This window comes from Ctenocephalides felis, unplaced genomic scaffold (assembly GCF_003426905.1).
Source record: "Ctenocephalides felis isolate EL2017-DRISC unplaced genomic scaffold, ASM342690v1 CF-g0.4_SCAFFOLD_01170, whole genome shotgun sequence".
Classification (NCBI taxonomy): Eukaryota; Metazoa; Arthropoda; class Insecta; order Siphonaptera; family Pulicidae; genus Ctenocephalides; species Ctenocephalides felis.
The window spans coordinates 29,799,842-29,827,692 of NW_020537324.1; positions in this window are offsets into that span (position 1 = coordinate 29,799,842).

Consider the following 27,851-nt stretch of genomic DNA (forward strand, 5'->3'; position numbering starts at 1 on the left):
AATTGGTAGATTTTTTTTAAAAAAAACCCCACAGTCAGTATATAAAAATTAAGGAATGTAACATAAAATTATATACCTAACGATATCAGAAATCGAATAATTTGCAAATCAAATATTACTTATGATAATGAATGAATTGAATGTCATGAATACCCTTTCCACTCGCCAATTCCGGATTTATATGTATTTTGCCACCGGACTGTGGTGATAAATTAGTGACTACTTCTGATTTTAAATAAATTAAAGATCACAAAAATCTGGAAAATAATTATTTACTAAATATGTTTTATAAATTGTGTTATTTTATTCATGAACAATGGCATAGGGGACAATTTTTAAAACACTTGGAGGATATTTTTTGAACAAAAGGGGCACAAAAGCTCAACTTTACTTTCAGTAATTACATCGTTTAAACAAATGAACTACATGTGTTGTCATGTCAAACAACAAACTCTCATGTCAAACAACAAACCACTATAGAACTATGTTCAGTGAAATTTAAAGTTAACTGATTATAAAATCGTTTTTTGTTTGCTATTTTTCTAAAAATTGTCTTTTGTCCCTTTTTGCTTTATGGGCGGGATGAGAGACATTCATAGGGCAAATAGATCCAACGTTTATTTTATTTTTAAGGGATTTTACTAAGTAATAACTACATTATCTAACCCTAATCAATATAAAATAAGAATGTTATGGAAACATTTTTTTTATGAAGAAGTCATTGTATATAAACTTGATCTAGATTTCGAGAGAAATATTTATTGGCAGAGGTCGAATAACGGATAATTTAATTTTTATTGTAGAATGTATTTTTAACCTAATCTTTTTTTCTTATTCAGTATTTCTTTATGTTGACACCTTTGCTGATGTAAAAGTTTAGTTTATCCCACCCAAATGAAAGCTTTTATAGAGGTTATGTAAAACCTCTTGAATCAATTTAGAACTAACAACAAATCTCACAAAACAATTAAATTTCATACCTAAAAATTATATTCAGGTATCATAAATTTAATATAGGGCTTAAGACTAAAAAAAACATCAACAAAAAATACTTATGGTAGGAATATTGATACATTTTCGTTTATCTCAAGATGGCGACGTCGTAAGAATTAAAGTGATGGCTAATTGCCTTTTTCAAATTTAACCATTTTTGCCTTCTTCTACTTTACAATAGTACTGTTAAAGAATATTACACTTTGCTTGCGTTTGAGATAATGATGGTGGATCATTTATCACCCGGATCTTTAAGCTCTCCTCGACCTTATAGTAAAATAGTACATCATGGGTTTCTATATTTGTCATAGAACATTGTAAATTAGAAAGATCCTACTTTAATTCCTTTAGTTTAGAGCTCGTTGTTTAAACAACAAAGTATCTACTTCTTTCCATTACAAAATAAAAACTAGAACGCGCTATTTTCTAAATCTTCCGAGGAAGAAACCTCGATTTATTTCCAGATTCTCGTTCAATTAAATGGTAAAATCTGTTTTTCTTACGACGTTAATACAACCAAAATCTCTATATAAACTGGCGAAGTGGATAGAAGATTGTCCGTGATTTCGCTCTGATCTTAAAGCTTACACGATGTAAGTATGCCGTACAGACGACGTGTTTGCTTAAATATACCAACACTGCATGTGTACACCGAGCTTCGAGCTTCGAGCTTCCGAGACGGAATACTCGCATTCACAAAGAGGACACATAGCAGTGAATGTACATATGGGTACATATATTTATGTATATATATATATATATATATATATATATATATATATATATATACGAGGTGTGTTCAAAAAGTACCCGGAATTACTAATAATTAAATTTCGCGGGTCTGGAGTGTCTGATTGTCAAAATTTTTTTTTTATTGTGTTGGTATACATGCCCCTAAAGTATGATGAAATTTTCAGCTATATTCACTGTTTACTTTGTCTGTGGTAGTCGCTAAGGTTCGACGTGTTTTTCTGAGCTCGGCGATTTTTACAATGGAAGAATTGAAAAGTCAAAGAATTTGTATTAAATTTTGCGTAAAAAATGAAATAAAGTGTTGCAAAGTGCAAAAATTCACCAGATATGGCTCCGTGTGACTTTTTCCTATTCCCAAAGTTGAAGAGACCCATGAAAGGACGGCGGTTTTCCTCGATTGAAGAAAATCGCTGAGAGTGCTCAAGGACATATCAAAAAGTGAATATCAAGGGTGCTTCGAAAATTGGAAAAAACGCTGGCATAAGTGTATTATATCTGGGGGAACTACTTTGAAGGGGACCACATTAATGTAGATGAATAAATAAATATTTTTTTGAAAAAACAAAAATTCCGGGTACTTTTTGAACAGACCTCGTATATATATATATTCTAGGTGCCCGATTTCCGCTAACTTGGAACAGGTGTATGGCATCCTGTCTTAAGGCAAATTGCTGAAACTTTTTGTACCGTAATTAAACATTTAAAGAATAAAAATAATCAGTCAACAAATATTGATCAATAAATAAATATTATAAAAACTAGAACTTTCATTATTTGTTCCTTACAGACAATATAGGAAAACTTATTAAATTAGACGACGTCGTTTATATATGTTTGAATGCAATATATATATTATATATATATATATATATATATATATATATAACCAAAACCTAATTAAACCTTATTGAAGAATAAAAATTAACAGATCTTATTTCATTGAACATTAGAGTATCTTATCCCATATTTCTGAGATAGATTTATTTCAAATATGTCAATTTTGATCTGCGAATATACGCACTTAGTTAACAATTATAAATATGTTTTGTAGTATTTAGTACATTTGTAGTATACAAACAAACAAATGAAAAATATTAAAAAAAACTTATACAAACTTTTGCACTTGGTTTTCTGTATTTGTGAAAGAGTTGGACTTGTCTTTGACAAAAACTATAATCAGCACGTCTTGCCATCAACATAAGACATTATGAATCATTCAAATCGGTTAATCTATTTTCTCAAAAAGGCTAATTTTTGCAATTTTTTCTTCGTAATTTCGAAACTGCTAGACCTGGCTTTGCCAAAAACTCAATTGGAATGTTTTTTGAATCCTTCAAATCGGTTAATCCGTGCACCCGAAATCGTGGACAAAAAGTGTATCTAGACATACATACATACACACACACATACATCAAGCCAATCTGATTCGAATTAGACTGAATTTGGAAGAAATGTGTGTGTATGTGAGCCTATTTTTGACCCTTTCGTCGACTTTTTCTCAAAATCAGCCGGACCGATTTCAAAAATTAAAAGTCATTCGATGTAACTCGATAAGGACTTGCGTTTTTTAGTTTTGCGCGATGATCGGCCTAGTCGTTTCTTCGTAAATAACAGAAAAGTGAAAAAATTTTTGTTTACGATTTAGCCCGCACTCCTGAACCGAATCTAAAAATTCAAAAAGCTTACGAAAAATATTGGTTAGGAATCGTGCTGATTAGTTTTTGGTGAAGATCGGCTAGCCAGTGTACTTGTAATTGATTGTTTAAAAAATTGTTTGACGATTTTTATGATACTTTCTGACAATAGATGTTATGGTTTTCTATTTTATACTAAAACAATACGACAATTCTCAATCAATTCGTAAATTCAAAAACCGTTCGAAAGATATTGGTTGGTAATCGTCTGATTAGTGTTTAGTGAATATCGCCCATGCCAAACAATTTCTTCGTTTTTTATGAAACTTATGGTCTTCTACGCCATATTTTTAAAATTTGAAAATTCATTAAAGTTTGTAAAAATGAGTAGCGTTTTATGACGTTTGTTAAAACTAGATTTTTTATCGACGTTTCCTCAAAAGCGGCTAAACTGATTGTGAGAAGTTGAAAGCTATTCGATGAAACTTGTTGAGCACTTGCGTTGGTTAGTTTCTTTAATATTGCAGAAAAGTGCAAAATTTTTCGCCCCCGTTCTAGCCTGCAATCCTGAATCGATTCTGAAAATTCAAAAACCGTAACAGATATTGGTTGGGAATCGACCTGATTAGTTTTGGACAAAGTTCGCCAGGCCGGACAAAGTTCCTTCGTTACTGATTGTTAAAAAAAAATTCTCGATGATTTTATTAGTACTTAGCATGGCGAAGGAGTAGCAGGTCTTACTGAACATACTTAAATATTATAGTCTTACGAAAACTGGTTTATTATAAAAATTATTGAATTTTGAAAAAAAAATACTCCTTATTGTTGTATTAGGCACGTGCTCGATTTTAAAATGTGTTATAATAAATTCACTCGGAATTCATATAACTCACTCATAAATTAATATAAATTTATTATTAACTAAGTCGATTATTTACATATGGCGGGAAGTTTATAAAACTTGCTTTAAGGCAAAATACCATTCACAACTAGTTATTGATTATGCCGATTATTACACATTTCGACAAATTTATGCAACTTTCACCTAGTAATTTTGATGTCATGAAAAGTTTACCCTTTTGCCCTGACTATAGAAATGCAAGACAACGATCACAGATTCTTCAGACCTTTAAATACCATATTGCTCAACATATTATATAAAAAATTTGATTATTAGTAGGTATATTTTAAATTTTGTCTACTTAAATCATTAATATAAAATAAATTGTCTTAAAAATTATCATTTCGAAAAAGTTATGAGAAATTCCGAGTAGTCAGAATATCATGTGCCTCTGCATGAAATAATAATTTTTCTTTGTTTAGCTAGGGCTTGCTCTCGGTTCCCTGCGGTCGGAGATTTAGACCTTTTGTTTTAAACCGGATCATACCGTTTCCTATTTAAAATATAACTCCAGCTTTGCTTTGCGGATTAACAATAATTAATGAAGGATTTTGTTCCGCTGTAAATATAGGTGTTTCAAATGTGCTTCATATTGCACGACACACAGGTCAAACTCGCGGAAAATAATGGTCAGCAAAATATGAACTCACTAAATAAATGAGGCGGGCCGCATGCATGGTCATTATTATTTTTGAATGTACGGTTGGGGATTATTTTAATATTTTTTGTTATTTTAGTAAACTTAATAATCAACGTGTTTCATTCATTTTATTTTACTCGATAATTTGTCGAACGGTTCCTTGATAGTAAAAATTGTCACTACAAGACAGATCTTGGGTAATTGATATTAATTGTTCAAAAAGAATAACTAAACGAAGCATTAAACTAGTGGTGTAAGGCCTTAGGGAAATTTGCTGGAACTTCTGGTCCCGAATTGAAATATTCGAGGTGCAATTGTTTTTTGCTTGAATATTCTAATTGTTTTGAAAATGTGCAGCAATGATGAATGCAGTCTAAATCAAGAAATAATAGTTGGCTTGTATATAACTTTTTTTTTTTTCAAAATATCAACCAATTATATTTTTACAAAATAAAGATGGAGAGTTGCTGTAACTATTTTTTTACCAAATCGAATAAAAAAAATTTCACAACTGTTATTTGTTATTCAATCAATCATTTTGTGGAAAAAGTGCGGTGTATCAACTTACCCCGTGTTTGAAACTAGTTGTAACATTTACCGGGGTTAAGTAGTAACTATATGTTTATATTTTTGACAATAAAACTTCTGACAATCTATTACCTCTACTTATTTAAAAAAAAACTGAAAAAAATATTTTTAGAAAGTGGTCAAAATTGACGATCCTGCACAGTTCTGTTCATTGTGTTGTCTTGCGGGACTGTAGCTATGACAATCATATGCAGGACGGTTTACATCTGCAATCCCTGCAAATATTTTAATATCGTTTAAAATCCTATTGAAAAAACTCCTATTACATCTTACTCTTGTTACAATAAGCCTTTAGCTCATCTACACAAATATGGTAATTTTGTTTGATTTGAACTTATTACTTCAATTTTTTTGCATACCTAGAATTTTAAAAAAATGCTAAACAACTTATTTAATTTGATTACATTTCATTTGTATGAAGTCTATAAATTCACATAATTCAAAATCAACAAATTGCTTCATGTAAAAAATATCCCTTATATTTATTACAAATTCCCGATTACTATTACGGACTACCACATAACTCTGAAGGCTTATTTTTTCACAGAATCATGTACAATAGAAATATCGCATCAAATGGTTAGTCTACTTATCCTGTACAATTTTCAGAGTCATAAAATATTAAACATATGTCAAAGATTCGCCGAATGGTGATAACATTTAGATATAGTGCACCTAGCCGGTTCAACACATATAATGCACAGAGTAGAGATTATTTTAGAAAGCTCTGGTTTGGTGCTGCACTAAGAGCTTTTATAAGTTCAAAGCTTGCGTTCGTGGAATATACCAGTTAATACCACGAGGTTAGTATAGTGTGGCCGAACGCAAACTTACTGTTTTAACGCGAATGAAAAAATCTCGGGATGGGGTAGGACATTACGTGCTGGGATACATTAGAAAATGTAGCCTAGATTAATTTTTAGATGTTATTTATGAAAGAATAGAAATTAAAGATTTGGTATACCTAATATTGATAATAAAAATATGCACAACTAGTGGTGCATGACATCGTGCCTTAAGGCAAACTACTGGAACTTCCCATACAAAAATGAAAATTTTTAACATATCTTCAAATTTTTTGAAAACTTTGAGAAAGCTAGATTTTTGATAATTTTGACATTTATGAAAATGTTTTTTAGAATTATTTTTATTCATTTCGAAATTTTTGAACTTTTTTTCAAAGCAGTTGCAATGCGTAGCTGATTTCGATATGAAATATCGAAGCGCTTTCTATACAAAAATAAAAACTTAGGAAATATTTAAAATTATTGAAAACTTTGAGAAAACTAGATTTTTGAGACTTTTAAAATCTTTGAAAAAAAATGTTTTTTATTTATTTTGAAATGTTTGTACTCTTTTTCAAGGCAATCGTGCTACGTAACTGATTTAGAGACAAAATATCGCCTTGTCGCAGTCTAACGGATAAACATTGCAACGGAACCCGCCAAAAATGATTGTTAGACATGAACTATATAAAAACAATTCAGATTTTTTAAGTAATTTTTATTTTAAATACGAAACTCTTAAAAAAAATATTTTTAAGTTTTCAAAAACATTTTAAGTTTTTTTTTAATTTTAATTTCGGTACGGAAACTACATAGTTTTAAAATATGTACCGAATTTCGTAGTCGTGATTAAGGTAATAATTTTATGAAATGAATTTTCAAAACTTTTTTGATAACAAATAACATTGTTGAAACAAATATTGAAAATAATAGCCAACTTTTTAACTCTCCGTAGAATAAGTTACAGTAATTGCAAAAAAATCGAAAATGAAAAATTTTAGCGTATCTTTTCGTTTCAAAGGTTTCTGGACATTTTGGCATACTTCAGCAAAAATGGACATATGTGTGTGTGAGTAGTATGTATGTATGTATTTTGGATACAACTTTTGTCCACGATTTCGGGCGCAGAAATCAACAGATTTAAATGGTTCAAAAACATTCGATTTCTATTGATATGAATACGTGCTGATTAATTTTTGGTGAACTAAACCTGTAGTTGTTTCGGAGATATGGGGCATAAAGTGCAAAAATGATAATTCAGTTTTTGAGAGAACGGAGTACTCGATGTGAATGATTCAAAAAACATTTTACTTGTAATGACGAAATGAGTAATTGATGAAATTTTTGGTAAGGCAGGTCTAAGTACTCGATGTGAATGATTCAAAAAACATTTTACTTGTAATGACGAAATGAGTAATTGATGAAATTTTTGGTAAGGCAGGTCTAAGGGTTTCGGAGATACAGAGGAAAAAGTAAAAAAAGATATTTGGTTGTCAAAAAGGAACATTAGACGTATGCATCAAATTATCACATTTTTGATGAAGTTTTTAAAAATGAGTACAAATTTTGTGTTACAATTTTGTCGGGTTCTGTACCAAAATTTTTAATGTTTAAAATTTTCTTATAAAGTTTTATACTTCAAATACGAATTTTAAATTTACAATTCAGTTTCAAATACATTATTTCAAATCGTAAGAAATATATCCTCACAAATTATCAGATAAATTCATTCATTCACCTCCTGCTAATGTAAATTTTCTCAGGTGCTTTGAGCGATAAGATCCTCACTGTATATTTTATGCACGATAAAATATGTAGTGATTATAATAATCTATTTGAAAATATAAAACAGTTGTTGTAAATCAGTGATCAATTTTTATTAATTACTGATTTTTTCCTCTTGAATATATAATTATGGTACGGGAAGTTCCAGCAATTTGCCTTAAGGCACGATGCCATACACAACTAGTTTGTACAGCAATTAGAAATTAGGAATTCTATCAACTGTAGTGATGATACCTCTTGACTACTTGGTTTATTTTTGGCCACCCTTAGATTAACCGAACTATATTCGATATATTTATATTATTAGATCTTGTTTAATGCTGATCAATTATTACCTTTTTGAAAATATTATGAATTTACTTAATTGATATTAAATTAATGGTTTATATACCTCTTAATAATATCTATTCTTTATGGATGGTTCATGAATAGAGACTTAAAAATACTATAAAAAGCGCTTGTAAACAACCTTGTATGAATATCTATTATTGGACAAATAATGTGATTATTACATAAATATTGTTATTTTCTGATTGCTAAAAAGCTATTGCAGAAAAATTACATAAATTACTTAATTAAATTACGCATAATATTAACACCTGAGTTCAATGAATGAGTGTTATATTGCATTTTGAGTTATTTGATTTGAAATTCAAAGTAACCGCTATGACAAAGTACATTTTGAATTTATGACATTGACTAATCAATCAACAGTTTTCAGAATATTACAATCATTATACCGTAATATCATTTAACAGTCGTCATTAAATTCACTCATTCCAGTGCCTCAGAAACATTTTTTATTGGATCCGGGACAGATGAGAAATGCGATGATGTCCCCCATCTTGCCGGCGAGTCCATTTATCTCGTCTTTTTCTCATTTCATCATAAATAATAACTTAACAATAATACCTTGACTGTATTGCGTCATAAAGGAGCCTTCAATTAGGCATTACCCCCGGTAATCCCCTTTGGCCATTCGTGTTCGCGTTCATTTGTTATTCCATTTCTGGTGTTTAGATTCGCTTTGAAGGGATTACATCTGGGACTCTGGGAGCGCGAGCGGTTTTCCTGAAATTATAATAGCTACACGGAAAGAATATTTTCATCCCCCATTGGCGCGGCTGCCGCCGACAGTCGCCCTCCACCCGCCATGCGATTTAAAGACGTCTCTCTGAGTAAGTTCATTTGTGCCGAATCGCCCGTTGCGGTTTGCCAGATTTTCCATCACACAAAATATGAAGTTGAATTCGGTAGATTAACCTGGGCATTGTGGTTACATCAGTACATTTTAACTATGTTATTCAAACGCAAACAGGTTAACTAACTAGCTCCAGGGATATATTGTATGAATATACACGGTTATAAGATTATATTTATATCGCTTCATTCAAGTCCGTAGGATAAGTAAGAAACAAGGTTGTCAAACATCTCCCTTCCGCTTTTTTGCAATTGGTTTATAATACAAAAAGGCGGAAGGGAGATATTTGACAACCTAATAATTTTCTTCGAAAACGATATAACGTTCATAGTGAACTTTGAACTTTTCGAATCTATTTTTGTAGTACGATTTGTACTTTGCCACAAATTTCTGCTATCATCTCCTCACTTGGCAATTTTTTTTTTAACAATGAGCATTCTTTTGAGATCTAGAGGATATAGCGAGTGGGTAAGCCATTCGGAGCCCATCATGTTTTTCTTGCCACTGTTTTCACTGATTGGTCACTTGTTGCGTTGTCCTGATGGAGCAGCGCTGTTTTTCTTTTTCAAATGGGGTCATTTTTCCGATTACGATCTTCCAATGCTCGAATAACGTCATATAATAGTCACTGTTGATGGTCTGGCCTTTCTCAAGATAATTGATGAAGATCATTACTTGCAAATCCCAAAAAACTGATGCCATAACCTTGGCAGCTGATTGCTATTCATTCATTTTTGACCCACAAATATCACTTTTTTCCTCTGTATCTCCTAAATGTAAATATATAGAAAAATTTTCATTTTCGATTCTTTTGCGATCACTGTAACTTACCCAAAGGGAAGTTAAAAAGAAGAGTGCGCTGCGCGTAAGGTTCACAAGCGATTGAAGTAAAAAAATAAATACATCATATAACAATTTTGAATAATGTTTATTAGCAATATGGTAACACTCGTGATACACATATATATTAGTGTCAACCTTTATATACATTTATATAAGGATAAATTACAAATTATATATTTTTAATAGCATTAAAAATATGTATATTATTTAAAAACAATAATGTAATTAAAGTCATATTTCAAATATGACATGATCGGTTTGTCATTGTAATTAGCATTTGGAAATGATCCTTCATTAGAGAAATGAAGTAATTGTTGATTAATAACTTCTATAATATTCGTTCACACAGTGGATTATGTTAAACAATGCCTAAACAAATATTGTTTTCACAACTTCACTCATTATGTAATAATTGTGTTTGAAGAACTTCATGTAATTAAAATTAACATACATTCATTGACTTATGGTATTTTTTTTACTTTTTCGCTGGCGATATAATCTTATTCTTTGAACAGCTGTAATATCTGTTTTGCCTAAAAAATATTTACTATTTTAATAACTTTAAAGTTTTATAGAAACTACGAATAGTATAGAAATGATTTTAATAAACTTATATTTCATACACGGCGCAAATGCTGTTTTATTATTTTTATTATATTTATTTACGGGGGTAAAATATTCTTCTGATTCAGGCATTTTTCATTAAATCAATATTCGTACTACGATGTAACTTTACTATGTTTATTTGTCTATGCCGATTTGCTTGTTGATATCAGTACGCATACAACGTTGATACGCCAGTACGGATACAACAACAGATTTCTATTCACATACGCGACGACTTATCACAATCGACCCGTATAGAAATGAAATCATCGAGAGCGAATGACAAAACATTCGCATTTGACTCTTATCTTATCTCATCTGCCGTAACGCACTTCCGTTGCATTTGTACAGATTTACACCCTAGTCGCGCCTTTTACTTCAAAAATCTGTTATCAAATTTGTATAAAAAATGCCTACGCAATTAACTTTTATCAATAATACTCTTAAGCATTTAGAATTTGCATACAGATAATAGCTGTATATAATTCGACAATGCAAACATATTATTTTTGTTGTGAAATAATTGTTTGATTTATGATATTTTAAATTCTTCATGTCATGCATCTTTCTGGGCTCGCCCGTAGGTAAGCGATTAAGAGCGACGGGACTTGTTCCAGAGGTCCCGGGTTCGATACCCACTTCGAGCACCCTGTTGTCAGGCAGCAGTGACAACGATTTTCACTTGAAAATATAGTTAGCAATATGTTTCCAAGTGAAAATAGCCCTTTCCCGGAATTGCTGCACCAATAAAATGTCAGCCCTATTAGATTAATTCTAATAACAAAAAATTATCAAATATGGATGGATTAACCATTGGGTTACTATCTTGAAAATACGAAGTAAGGAGAAGTTTCAGCCCAACAGCTCATAGGACGTAAGGTTCTGATTGCTGTTAAATATTTATATATATATATAATAAAAAAATGCATCTTTCTGTTATGCAACAGTATTCGTTAAGCATTTGCATTCAATATTTTACGTTTAAAATTACTGTATGAAAATTTACCGCTCAACATTTAGTACACTTTGTAAAGTCTTTTTATAGACATTTAAGTGAAACGTAAAACACCATAAAAGCTATATATACATATAAAAGTTGAGAAGAGAAAAAAACCTTATTATGGATACATTTACACCAACAGACTTTAAACAAAGATACTAAACATTCTTTTGCAGGAAACTATAATCTACGATTGTCCGCCTGTATTTAGTAATCCTTTAATATGTCGATAAATTCAAACGTTTCCGGTATCGGTGTCAGCTCAGTATCTCAGTACCTCTAGCTTCCGATAGTTTGTAGTAATTTTCACAATTTTCTCTATTTTCTATCGATTCGTAAGTAAAACAAAGAATTAGCGCACGCTGGATTAATCCGCGTAATGGTCGGCGTCCGTTTTTAATGGTCCCATGCGGCTCGCTGGCTTACCGATATAATTCGGCGGCACACATATAGGTTTGCGGAGCAGATCAGGTAGATACGGGCAACATTTTTGTAAGGGATGCTCCATGTGATAACGATATCATACTAAACACATAGTTGCCAGCAAATAGTTTTATAGTATTTAAAATGTTCCTGAAGTACTTGTAGAGGCCTGGATACTGAACACAGACTTTGATTACTTTGAAGAACCAGATATACTTTATTAATAAATACGCTAATAGACCCCTAAAACAATTGACTTGAAAACTGGTTAGTGTGGGTCATAATGGTATAGTGGTATAATAGTAATTTTTAGATGTGTATCGGTCAAGGTTTTTTTATTCTCTATTTTTTTACAACTGTCTAGTTGTACATTAAATAAATTTAAGGAATTATATTGTTATTAAAAGGCAACGCAATAATTAGCCCAACTACAATTAAATTTTATTTAAAAGTGACGGTCTGTATTTCAAAGTAATGAAATCATTACTGCCTGATATCAGTGCTTTCTGCAGGTTATAAACAGCGCCGGATATTAATACAATACCTTATAGTTGCATGGCCGAGATTTAAAGTTTAATTAATTTAAAATTAATTTTGCGTAGGGTAGTTACAGTAAGGGACCGAAAATCGAAAATGAAAATTTTTGCATTTCTCGGCGTTTTGAAGAATTCTGAACATTTTGGCATACTTCAAAAAAAATTGGTGTGTGTGTGTATGTATGTATGGATACAATTTTTCGGTCACGTTTTTGAACGCACGGATCAACCGATTAAAATGGTTTGAAAAACATTCGATTCCTATTGATAGGGAGATGTGCTGATTAGTTTTTGGCAAAGGCAGGTCCAGCAGTTACGGAGATAAAGAGCAGAGAGTGCAGAAAATATAAATCGAGTTTTTGAGAGAACGGAGCACCCGATTCGAATGATCTGAAAAACATTCAATTTGCAATGATTGGGAGAAGTGGTTATTCGCTTTTGGCAAAGGTAGGCCCAGCTATTTCGAAGATACAGAGCTAAATGTTAAAAAAATAGCAGTTTTTGAGAGAACTAAGAGTCCTATTTAAATGATTCAAAGAACTTTCTGCTTGTTTTAACAAAATAATTGATTTTCGGAAAAAAAAATTGTTTCAAAATAATTAAAAAAAATTTTTTTTCAAAAAAAATTTTTTTGTCTATCGAAAATAAATCTAATTTTTTTTTAATTCTGACTAAGTTCTAATATACTTCAAACAAATAATTTGAACTTTGCAATTTAGTTTATATAATTCTTATAAATATTAGACAATGTTACAATATTTATAATAATCTATTTGAAAACATTCAGTGTTCCTCGAACATTTTGTAACGTACGGGAAGTTTCAGCAATTTTCCTTGAGGCACGATGCCATACACCCCACTAGTTTTTTTAATATCGAAGCTAATTCGGATTATTATTAATTTTAACTCTACAGCTCATGTATATACCCGAAATAAATTATTTTGCAATTTGCAATTCAGTTTATATAATTCTTAGAACTTTTATAAAAGATAAAATCCTTCATTCTAACTCTGCTTGATTGGGTTTTGTTTTTGTACTTCTAATATGAACTTATATAAATGTCATCGTCCAATTTATAAGCTCTTATATTTTGTTTATAAAAAAGAAATAATGAAAGTTATAGTATTTATAACAATATATTTACATATTACCGGAACTTCCAGAATTGCAATATCTTACATATGTTACTTATGTTAATTACAATTCTATAAGTTAAAATTTGGTTGTAGAGAAGATGAAATGATCGGACAATTATCCTTAGAGTAAAATATGAAATTAAACTTTAAAAAAGGGAAAAAGGAGGTGAATAAACGTGATATCTGAATTTCATATCAATTGTCTTCGGGCTATTAATTAAAAATATAAGTTGTATGGGTCAAATTTGGAAAGTGAAATATTATATGTAATTGAAGCAGTAATTGCAAATACTATATAGTCAATTCAGGCACTCTGATCGCTCTTATAATATGATTAGATTTACCATATTTCAGAGTTTCTATTGCAATATGTATTAGCTTTTTAACTAATAGATATTGGTAAAACTATTTTCTATATGCTTATTTCTTTATTATTGCATGCAATAACCAACTTATAAAATAATCAAAATAGCGATAGTTCAGATCAGAATTAACCAAACATCGTTCATCTTACCTGAATTTTTCAAACATTACGAAAAAGTGCAAGAGTATTTTTTAATTATGACAATGTACTTTATAATTTCTAATTTTATATGATTGGTTCAATTTGAGCTATTGTTCTGGATGGTCTCTAATTTAAATCTGGTAAGTGAACAGGTGCGCGGGCGTGATGCTTGTGAACCGTATGCACCTCTTCACTATTACTTTGCAGGCGCCAGATTCTTGAAATCCTTTAATTAAAAATGATCTGAATTAATGAACAGAATAGTTATTTAGAAATATAACAATACTATTATTCAAAATTAGTAATTAAATAAAGAAATTAATAATTAAATAAATTCAATAAAAATCTTCATGCCATACATTTATGATAAATCTACCTGCGCATTCATCTACTGATGAAAGTCTAATAATAAATGTAACATATATCAACATTTCACTACCTATATAAAAAAATCAATAAAATAAATCTGCAAATGTTGTTTTGAAAAAGGATTAAAAATTCCAAATACTAGTTTTTAAAGTTCACTAAGAATATTTCTTAAAAGTGTGGTAACTTAGTTTCAAGCATCGTCTAACAGGTGAATTTATTGTTTTTTTCTTGTGGACTATTTTCATTTTAATTTGCTCAACATATGTCAATACTGTTTTTATTTACAAATAGTGCTTTAATGATTAATAGGGTTTCTTGGTAGCTTATCCTTAGTCGTTAGAGCTTTGACCTTCCGGCCGCAAAGTTCCAGGTTCAATATCCATCTCGGCCTGGTGTTAAATGATTGTGTATCGTTTTATGGCTGGAAAGAATTTGAAAGAGAATACTTATTATACTGTATTGTTGCATCAAATAACAAATCATTAGTATCAGAGAAATTCTAATAATAAAAATCTCTCTAATAATAAAATTCTAATCCTTTGCTTACCCTTTAAAAAGCTACATAGTTGAGAAGTATCATCACAACAGCTCTTATTACCCTTAACATAAAGTCTGATTTTTATTGGAATGTATAAACAGTTTTCTTAATACTAATAGATAACAAGTTTAGTTTCAATTTGATGTCAGTTTAATTCGGTTAGTTTGGACAATATATAATAGTGGATATAAATTTCTATCAGTTCAATTAGCCTGTGCAACAAATTACAAATTTAATCAGAAAAACTGTAAATTTTTCGAGATGATATTCATAATATCACCATTAAACACCATAATATTTTGTGCAATTAATCTTATCACCAAAGTCATATTATTTAACCAAAGTCTTATTTTATATTACTTAATTATCATAGTTTTTATATAAAGTCTACGTATGTATATGTATGTATTTATGTACTTATATGTGAATGTACATATATGTGTATGTATGGATATGTGAGTATATATGTATGTATATGTGATATGTGAGTATATATGTATGTATATCTGTATGTAAGTAGATGTGTATGTATATATATATATATGTATGTGTATATATATATATATACAAGTTATGAATTAGCATACTATATTATAAAACTGTATAAAGCCGATTGGCGTATAAATAAATAAATAAATAATATTACACTTTGTCCTAAAGTGGAAAATTGAATGTAACTGTTGTTTGGAAAGACGATGTTTTTTTATTTTCTCAAATGATCAAGAGAGAATTCCGATTATTTTTATTTGAGGTCAGCATCTTTTCAGTCTTCTTAGAAAAGCACTAGTAATAGTACGCTTCATTAAGTTTTGTTTTGTCTATCAGTTTGCCTAAAGGCACAATGCCATATATCACTAGCTTTTTCTTCAGTTTAAACACTGGTTTCAGTCAGAAATCTTTGTATTAATGTTTTTGTATAATATTTGTATAATATATCACTGGTTCCCATATGTTTTACGTACTAGATTTTTTTATCAAACATTGGTATATGTATCATTGTTATTAAAAAGTCTTGGCCAAAGTCTTGACCAGTACTATTTATCCTACGATGTAAATCTTACGGATAATGTTGAAATACATACTGAAACTAGTGGTGCATGGTATTGTCTTAAGGTAAATTGCTGGTACTTTCTCTACCAGAATTAACTATTCGAGCAAATTAATATTAGAAGTTAATAAAAAGTGCAGAAACTTGCAGAATCCGGCTACCGGATTCCTTCGGAATATATCGAGCTGGGCTAGTGGGATGTGATTAGCGCCGGTAATCGAATAAGCACTATTGATATTAATGGACACTCCGGAGTTAGTGTAATGTCTTGGCACTGCTGCTGCGCCGCAGCCGGAAGATTTACTGTCGTAAATCGTTTTTTCGGTAATTGTTTGTGCGCCTTGCACCGCCAAGAATAGTGATAAGATCATGAAATATTTGTGGTCACATGTGGTGGAACTGAAAATAATACTTAATACTGTAATTTTGGTTTAAATAATGTATCATATTCTTAGTCTGAAGAAATTCATATAATGCGTAAAATATTAAAATACCGCATTTTTATATAAATCATGTATCACTGCTTTTTATACTTTCTTCAACAACAATTAAATAGCAATCAGAAAATAAAAAAAATCTATGAACTATTGTGCTGGTTATTAAAATTCTAGTAATAGTACTGATCATCACCGTGAGCTAGTCCATTTTAATGCATTCGAGCAATCAGATGCTTTTTCTGAAATGGAATGCATGGAAATTAATGTAGGGTTCTCGTGATGATTTCCGTATAGTATTTGGTAACTTATTTAATAAGGTGAATTTGCAATACACTTTGGATTTTGGAATTTTTAAATTTTTGACTGTTTCTTGTTTCCTTTGGATAGATGAAATTATTGATCTACTGGACCAGCCCCATAACTCATTGCCATAAGTCCAGATCGGTTTTATTATCGCTTTATAAAGAAGATTTTGGTTTTCTAATGATAATTTAGATTTACCATTTTCATATATCTTCGCATCTGTTTTGTTTTGCTGTTGATATGAGTAATCCAATTTAATTTGCTATTAATCCGCTTTCCTAAATATTTTTTAGAAACTGTTTTCGGTATAATTTTATTATTATTAAACAGCGAAAGACATTTACCCTTTATTGATGTAAATTTTGTATGGAGTGGTTTGTCTTAATTGATTTTTGTGCGCCAATAGTTAAACCTATTCTCGATTATGTTCAGGAAATATTGCAGTTTATTGCTTGCTAGTAATGAATTATTGTCAGTAGAAATAATGAGTTTATTTGTCAAAACCTGAATCTCTCTTGTATATAATATATATAATAAGGCCCCAGAGTGCTGCTCTGTGAAACGCCTGCTTCATAAATACGAAAGTCAGAAATATCGATATCAATTTCGTGCGAAATTATTTGTTCAGTAGATACGATTGGAAAAAAATATAGTTTTCGGGCAACAAATTTTTACACACTTTATCGAAAGATTATCCTTAATACTTAAAATACTATTGAATGTAAATTAAAAATATCAAAATTAAATAAGATATTGTGAACTAAATAACCGTGCTCAAAAACAAAAACTAACAACGACAAGAAAAACTTTCGTTACAAATTTGACTATGTGCCCGTTTATCTCGTGACAGCAAAGTCGCTCAATTTAAGGCGATGGCTCGTTACACATTTTTTGCCCTCTGCTTTCAAATATTCACAAACAAAATCCTAACTTTACTTGTTTTTGAGATATTGGTAGAAAACCTTTTTACCGCGGACCTTTTACCTCTCTGCTTTATATACAAACAAACGTTTTCATTTAATATAATTAATCTAAAAAAAAACATCTAAATATGCTTTGTTTAGTGAATTTGTAGAATAAATGTATTATTGCTATACTTCCAACATTTATACTTCTCTCTGCACGGAATTATGCAAATATAAATACCAGCGTGTTGTGCCTGCATAAAATATTAAATTGTCAGCTCTATTGGATTATATCCATAAAAAATAAAAAGTGACTCCTGTCAATTTTGATTTAATGTGTACAACTATGTTTTTCAGACTTTTTGTCCCTGTGACGAATTAAAAATATGTTAGTACCATATGCAAATAGTTGAAATTCACTGTTATAGTGAATATTTTATTTTTATATAACGATATATTCTGAATTGTTTTTATTTCGGATAGCAGATTTTTCACAGATGATTCATTTTTCATATGTGCGCATATTTTTTCAATGCTTAAGTAATACAAAAAACATTGCAAATATCAAATTGTTATATATATATATATATATATATATATAATATTTAGTTAATATAGTTGTAAATGGAATTTGAAAAATTGAAAAAATCAATATTCAACCTAATTTAATAAGCAACATTTTTCAAGAACATTCAAAACTTGGTAACAAATTCACCAGGACTGGAAGACAGAACACAGAAATTGATTAGTTTATTCAACAGATAAATTAATGATACTAGAACTATCATTATACTATAACTAAAAACAAGTCTAGTTTTTTAAATATATAGAATAATGGTAGAATACCAAATATGTTATCACCTTGGCCTACATGATTGTTTGTCATGCATATAAACTTTAATTCTGCTAAAACAATACTTGTGCTTTTCAAATTAATACTAAAGTAAACTACTAAATGCATGAAACAAAGCGTTCAAATTTTATCCCACAAGAAGTATTTAGAAAATTTTGTCGATAAATAAATCGATAAACTTTCTCGATATTTCAAAATTCTATACACATTTCATGGTGAGAAATATTATTAAAAATGATAGACCAATGAGGAAATATTTAACAATCGATTGTAGAAACATTATGTTTTGAATCTATTAAAGGGGAACTTGGGGATCGTTGTAATAGTTTTATTTGAGGTTTTGTTTAAACTAACACGAATGAACTAACAAGTGTCAATTTTTTTTGCAAATTTTTTAAAAATATATAAAGTATAAAGTATTTTTAAAAATATATCATACTGCAAATATTATTTTTAATTTTACAATTCAGTTTGAAAATGTATATATTTCAAATGCGTTATTCTAATCGTAAGAAATATCCTCAGATGGAATCATTCGACGTCTCTTGTTAATGTAATCATTCTTAAGTGTTTTATTTGATAAGTTTGTCGCTATATAATATATGAGCGACAAATTATATAGCATTTAGAAATATTTTGAACAATTGTTGTTAATCATTGATCAATCTTTATTGATCACTGATTGTTTTTCCTCGAATATTTCATTGCAATTTGCCTCACCACTAATTATTAACTTATTGACTGATGATTGTCTATTTATATCATTTTTATTTATTCATAAACAAGCCGTAATCAATAAAATTTCCTTTAAATAAAAAATGATACCTGTTTGCCCCCTGGTCATTCCATTTTACACCGCCTATGGGGTAAAAAGGAGTTGGTGACAAATATTAAAAGAAACAGCTGAAAAAATACATTTACAATGTGTACAACAATGTATCAGCTGGGAGTTTTACTGAACATAGCCAGATAGTTGTTTGCTTGATATATGTTATTTGTTGTCATATAATTGGTTTGGTTTTTACAATATAATTGCTCAAAGTCAAATTGTACCTTTGTGCCCCACCCTATACTATTATATTTTCATATCCTGATATACTATGTAATGATATGATTCCTTTGTTTGATAATACATTAACGTGTTGCTTTTATAATTTGCTCTGCTTTTACTTCTTATATACGTGCTCTAACATCAAGCACTTTGTGCGTGGTACGCAATATAAATTCTTAATTTCAACACATTACTTTGCCAGCTTAGTCTGGTATTATTCTAATTGCTGGGTTTGTGTTTCAACAATGTAAAGTTCGTATTTCAGTACATGTTATCTGATACCCTATTTACATCATTTTGATTCAAATATTATCTGTGCAAATTACGTGATGGTGTGCGCTAGCCAAACATCAGTACTTTGCACCTTATCCTTAGAACGTCCTCCTGTCAAGACCATATCAATTTTCGCCTTCCATTAGTCCATTAGCGCATTTGTTTCAAAATTGCTAATCTAATCCCGAAACAAGTCCATGTTTATTTTCGTTCGGCTCGAAAATTCGATGCAAATTTTCTGCTCTTCTTGTCTGTCTTAATATTGAGAATGAAGGCTTGAATGTCAGACTTGAGGTTGTAGACGTGTTGTATAACAAAATTGACATATAAGCGTTGTAAAATTTATATTTTTTTTACTATAAAGATAGAGTAAATAATTGTCATTTTAATACAAAACTTTACTCTTCTTGATTGTGGTATTTTCGGCATAATGCAATAAAGTTATTGAACTGTATAGCTTTCAAAACTTATTACTTGAAATTTATTGCACTTTTTGAGAGGTTCGTATACAGTACAGTTAAATGTACGTTTTCTATTGATCATTTAGCCATTAACTTGTTAAAGTTTCATGTTGAGATACTCTCTTATGATCATGAAATTAATTTGTAGACACTTCTTTTATTATTTTACTTAGATTTTTATAATCGAGTCTGTTCAATATTTTTTAATATATTTAACTTCCCGTAGGGCAAGTAATAGTAATCGCAAAAAAATCGAAAATGAAAATTTTTATATATCTTTACGTTTTAAAGGTTTCTGAACATTTTGGCATACCTTAGAAAAAATGGATGTATGTGTGTGTGTGTGTGTGTGTGTGTATGTGTGTGTGTATGTGTGTGTGTATGTATGTACGTGTGTGTATGTATGTGCGGATACAAATTTTCGTCGACGATTTCGGGAACACGGATCAACCGATTTGAATAATTCAAAGAACATTCGATTCGTATTGATAAGGAGACGTGCTGATTAGTTTTTGGCGAAGGCAGGTCTAGCCGTTCCGAAGATACGGGGCAAAAAGTGCCGAAAACGGTAACTCAGTTTTTAAGAGAACGGAGCGTCCGATTTAAATAATTCAAAAAACATTTTACTTGTATTGACAAGATGAAGAATCGATCAAATTTTCATAAAGGTAGGTCTAGCGGTTTCGGAGATATGAAGGAAAAAGTAAAAAAATGAGCCATTTGGCGGTCAAAAATGATCATTAGACATATGCACATCAAATTATCAAATATTTTATAGAGATTTTAACAATAAGTATACATTTTGTTAACATTCCTATGGGTTCCGTACCAATGCTTATGCGTTAGACAGCGACGCGGCGCTTACGCGCTTTATATTTTGTCCCTATGCAGTTAAATCAGTACGATTGCTTTGAAAAAAAGTTCAGATCTTCCACAATATGTCAAAATAAAGAAAAAAAAATTTTTTTTCAAAAAAAAAAAAAAATTAAAAAAAAATTATTTTTTTTAAAAAAAATTTTTTTTCAAAAAAAAGTAATTTTTGGTCCATATATATAGTTTCTCAAAAATATTATTTTTTTAAAGTACATTTTTTGCAAAAACGTTAATCGTTTTTAAAAAATTAATAATATTTGGTTCCAGCAATTTGCCTCAAGGCACGATGCCTTAATTGCCTTAAGACAGAATTCCACTTACAGCTAGTTTATACATGTTTTTTCATTTTTACATTTTATTCTCAAAATGTTACTTTTCATATTGTATTCTCCAAATGTTATTTTTTATATTGTATTCTCAAAATGTTCTGCAACATACAGATTCTTACATTTTCTTTTTATACATATGAGCTCAAAAGCTCAAAAGGGTTGTTTTCAATTGGAAACATATTCTTGGTCTATTTTTTAAATGGAAATTGATGTTAATACTGTTTTATATAAGGAAACATTAAAATTAGCATTTTACAAAAATAAAATAATTGTATATTAAAAATATACGAATTTTTAATCGCAAAAATATTTTTTTTAAATTTTTTTCTTTCAAAGCACTTTTATTTAAATTTACTGCCCAGGTACTGTCATAGGGCAGGTCCGTGAGTCAAGTTATTTCCCATTGCCATTTTACACCGCAGTGCCCAAAAAATGGGCTAATATAATTGGAAACATATTTTTCATTTATATTTTAAAGTGAAAATGGACATTGCTACTGCAAGACGCCAGGCTGTACAGAGCGGGGTTCAAACCCCGAATTTTTATCCAAAAGCAATTGTATTGTCAACACAAGCAGGAAGTTTATTGAATAATTCAAATCGTATGCTTAGTTCTCTTCAAAACTGTCATTTTTTGTACATTTATCTCTGTATTTTTGAAATGACTGGACCTGCCTTTGCCAAAAACTAGTGCCTACTTCCCCCAGTACAAATTGAATATTTTTTGGATCATTCAAATCGGATACTCCAAAAACTCGATTTATATTTTCTGCAATCTTTGCTCCGTATCTCCGTAACGGCTGGACCTGACTTGCCAAAAACTAATCAGTATATCTTCCTATCAATAGAATTCGTATGTTTTGTGAATCATTCAAATCGGTTGATCTATACGCTCAAAAACGTGGACGAAAAAATGCGGACACACAAAACACACGCACACACACATTATTTTTTTCTGAAGTATGCGAAATTGTGTAGAAACCTCTGAAACGTGAAGATATGCAAAAAAATTCATTTTCGATTTTCGGCCCATTACTATAACTTACTCTACGGGAAATTAATAACAATAAATAATACTTTCGTTATAAGAGTGCAAGATTTAAAAAAAATCACATGATAGCAAAACCACCCGATTTAAAGCGATGGCTGGTTACACATCTTTTCCCTCTACTTCCAAATATTTTTATTAAAATATTTTTAACTCTACTCCGTTTCTTTACTAAGGTTCTTCCATCGCTGCCTTGAAATTGCAACGAATTAATTGCGATTTGTCCAAAGAGAAAAATCCGTTTATAAATTATACCTCAATGGTATTTGCTTCATAATCGGATCGACTGACTTACTACCTCACCTCACCTTCTAATCATTTCCTCCGGCGCATATTTATGCACCCCGCAATGACGGGAATCATTTTTTTCGCAGCGTCGCTAAGTTTTTCTCTCGGTATCTAAATCTGCGAGATATATATTCAATTTCCTTTCATCGCTACTAACACGTGTCTCTCCGGTATTTCGTAAGCCCCGTAAGATAAGAATGCATCACGTCTTCTCTCTAACGCTCTCTATATCCGCGCCTTACAATATTTACAGATACTTTGCGTGGCAAGCGAAAGACCCTAAAAATCTCGCGACGAGGCGCCCGAGTTCTCCTGATGTATGCGCCCATGCATTTAGAGCATTGAACTCCAAACAGGGATTTGGTTTCTTTACAAATTTAAAATTTTCTACGAGAATTTTCCTCATGCATCCTCCTTGATGGTTAACATCACGTTTTGTATGCAGATAGTATTTTGATTCAACATTTGCCAAATATTACAGGATGCAAGTGATTTGATTCAATGGTGGTGCATATTTTTCAATTTGTAAACAAACATTATGTTTATAAATTTTACCACAAGATTGACCTTGGGCTCGACCGTGAGTTAGTGATTGGAAAAAGAATGTGTGTGTGTGAATAGATTTTTCACCGTAAATCGACGTTTTCACAAAAACGGCTGGATCGATTTCAAAAATTTCTTGTAAAATTCTTGTAAATTTTTTTTCCGTGATTTTGACGGTAGATACCATAGTCCTATAGATCATACTAAAATATTACGGTCTTACGACAATTCGTTTAATTTTAAAAATTCTTCAAAGTTTGCAAAAATTAGTATCGTTTTTTGGCATTTGACAAAATTAGAAATTTCATCGACGTTTCTTCAAAAACTCCTTAACCGATTTCAAAAATTTAAAAGCCATTCAGTGTATTTCGATATGGATTATCTTTTTCGTTTTTTTTTTTTGTAAATAGCAGAAAAGTATAAATTTTTTTGTACACGTTTGGGACAATTGGGAATGATACTGACTAGTTTTAGGTAAATATCTCTCCAGCCGTTTTCTTGTAATTAACTGTAGAATTTTTTTTTGCTGATTTTTATAAAAATTTTTCAGTGATGGATATCATAGTCTTAGCGACCATAATAAAATATTACAGCCCAACGACAAGTCGTTCAATTTAGAAAAATCATCAAAATTTGAAAAAATTATAGGAGAGATTTTCTAGACGTTAGTTAAAATTAGAGACTTTACTTGTTTATGGCGATATAGTACCTGGTCTTATTAAACTAAATAAACCATTTTAATCATACGGAAACTAGTACAATTATAAAAATTATAGAATTTTGATCATTTGCTTTTAGAAAACACTCGGACTTGCATTGGACACACGTGTTCGGATTTCAATAATGTGTAATAAATTAACTCTAAATACTTATAAATCATTCTTAAATTAATTATCAATACTTATAAATCATTCTGGAATATTCTATAAATTATTTATTATTGCTTGAGTCGATTGTTTACACATTTCGGAAAGTTTATGTAACTTGCCTTAAGGCAAAATACCACTACAACTAGTTTTTTATTACTATTATGATATTTTATCTTTCCATTTTTCTGACTTCTTCATAATCAGATTTTTCATTTTCTGTAACATATAATTTCAGGTAGCCATGATTTCATCAGTCCTGAGCGTTGATCGAGGCGTATTTTTCGGATTTTGGTATGTTTTATTTATTATTTATAGTTAATTTGATATTTGTTGAAATACTTGAAGCATACAATTGAATGCATATAACTATTTTTTTAAAAAAAGTTCAATTTGTTACAACATCAAAAGCAATTTTCATAAGCCGATACCTTAACATACATTTATTTAATATTCTGTAAAAAATTTACGTGTTCCAATTATATGGGAATCTTTGAAACCGTAAATTTATTTCTAACCAATATTAGTATGACTATGACAATTTTTATTAGTGTAGTTGCGTTGTAACTATGCGTATTTCTTTTTAACCATTATTATATTAGCAATTTAGTAAAACTTTTAATTAAACTTTCTATTATTGGTTATATCATTTGAATTTTATTTTGTCCTAAGTTACTGTCAAAAAACTAATAAATATTTTTTCAACACACTTGCTATATATGAATCACAAACAATTTAATAATAAAAAAAATATAAAAATCAATTAATCAATTAGTAAGTAGTGTTACTGTGCTTTAAGGAAAATGTTCGATTGTTTAGATAAATAGTACTATAATTAAAATTAAAATTTAAATTTATATCTTCAACATTTTTGAAAATTTTAAAAATATTTAAATATTTAAAAATATTTAAAATATTTAAAAATTTATAAATTTATAAATTTAAAGTAAACAACAGGTTTTTAATGATATGGTGATTTATTGAAAATTATATTTTAAATATTTTTATTTCGAAAAAAAAAATTTTAACATATTAATTTTTTAATGGGTACTGTGCTTGGCACGGTTAAAATCAGAAATTTCTTGTTTTTACTTTTTAGAAAAAACTATTTTTGACGAAACATATTTAAAAAATTTTATAATTTTTTTTTTAATATACTAAAAAAACATGCTTGTTTCATGTGTTTGATTGAAGTTGTTTAGAATCTTATTAGATAAAGTTTAATTTCTATTTTCATATTCTTATACTTTATTTCAATTTAATCAAAATGATATTCTGGTTTGGCTCATATTTACAATTCAAATCAAAATATCTATTTTCATCGAAATTTAACTATATATTTAATTTCAAATTTTAAATTTTACATATTAAATTTATGGTGTTTCCACAAACACAACACGAAGACTTGATTCAATTAGATTGTAATTACTCGTGTCACATTATATTACTTCTTATAAAGGAAAAATGCAACTGTGTATTTTTCACTATTTATATATCGATGTCATTTTTTACATATAATTGCCAAAAGATTTACTTAATGTCTATGTAGGACAGTTGTAAATATATTGTTGAATAAAAAAAAAAAATTATGGTGTTTGGTTTTCACATAAAATTTAATTACAAGACGGTACCTATATAACTGAAATAATTATGTATTATGTAGACATTTCAACGTGAATTTCATACAGATATTTACATAAATCAATAAATAAGCTCGGCGTTTAGAATTGAATTGAGACATATTTTTTTCTCGAATCTCTATTCTTCGCCCGTCTTTCCGTTTCCTCAGGGCTATTCCTGTGAGCACCTGCTTTTCACATGTTTTTATGCATATTTTTGTGCATTATTCATATATCAGGCGAGACGAAATTCCTTTCATCTTTAAGTCCGCCGAGCAAATATGTTACAAAATATCTGTTAGATATTGTTAACTCCATTCAGCTCTCCCTATCTGTATGCATAAGGCGGATATGCCATATAACGGGCACCAAGAGTTGTTACATGTATTATTTAGGATATATGTTTTTTTATAAAAGCAAAAAAATGTGCCCCTTTATCTTATCGCCTTGCCAATTTTTGCAAATAGAATATGACAGATCTTAGAGCGTTTTCACGTCTATGTGAAATATTTTGGCTTTGATGTAAATCTATCTACATTAGCCATATGTTATTGATTTTTTATTATTAACTTCCCGTAGGGCAAGTTATAGTAATCGCAAAAAAATCGAAAATGAAATTTTTTATATATCTTTACGTTTCAAATGTTTCTGAACATTTTGGCATACCTTAGAAAAAATAGATGTATGTGTGTGTGTGTGTGTGTGTGTGTATGTATGTATGTATGTGCGTGTGTGTATGTATGTGCGGATACAAATTTTCGTCGACGATTTCGGGAACACGGATCAACCGATTTGAATAATTCAAAAAACATTGGATTCGTATTGATAAGGAGACGTGCTGATTAGTTTTTGGCGCAGGGAGGTTTAGCCGTTCCGAAGATACGGGGCAAAAAGTGCCGAAAACGGTAACTCAGTTTTTAAGAGAACGGAGCGTCCGATTTGAATAATTCAAAAAACATTTCACTTGTATTGACAAGATGAAAAATCGATAAAATTTTCATGAAGGTAGGTCTAGCGGTTTCGGAGATATGGAGGAAAAAGTAAAAAAATGAGCCATTTGGCGGTCAAAAATGATCGTTAGACATATGCACATCAAATTATCAGATATTTTATAGAGATTTTAACAATAAGTATACATTTTGTTAACATTCCTATGGGTTCCGTACCAATGCTTATGCGTTAGACAGCGACGCGGCGCTTACGCGCTTTATATTTTGACCCTATGCAATTAAAGCAGTACGATTGCTTTGAAAAAAAGTTCAGATCTTTCACAATATGTCAAAATAAAGAAAAAAAAATATATTTTTCAAAAAAAAAAAATTTTTATTATTTTTTTTTTTTTTTAAATTTCAAAAAAAAGGAATTTTTTGTTCAATCTATAGTTTCTCAAAAATCTTATTTTTTCAAAGTAAATTTTTTTCAAAAATGTTAAACGTTTTTAAAAAAATAATAATTTTTGGTACGGGAAGTTCCTAGTGGTGCATGACATCGTGCATCAACTTTTTTTATTTCACCAGCTGATTTTATTTATTCAGTCAATACAATTGAAAAGCTTTTTGGATAATTCAAATTAGATGCTTCGTTCTATCAAAAAGTTAATTGCCATTTATTCCCAGTTATATGTATCGTATCTCCAAAACTGCTGAATCTGCCTTTGCAAAAAACTAATGAGTACGTCTCGCAGTCAATAGGAATCAAACCTTATTTAAATGATGCAA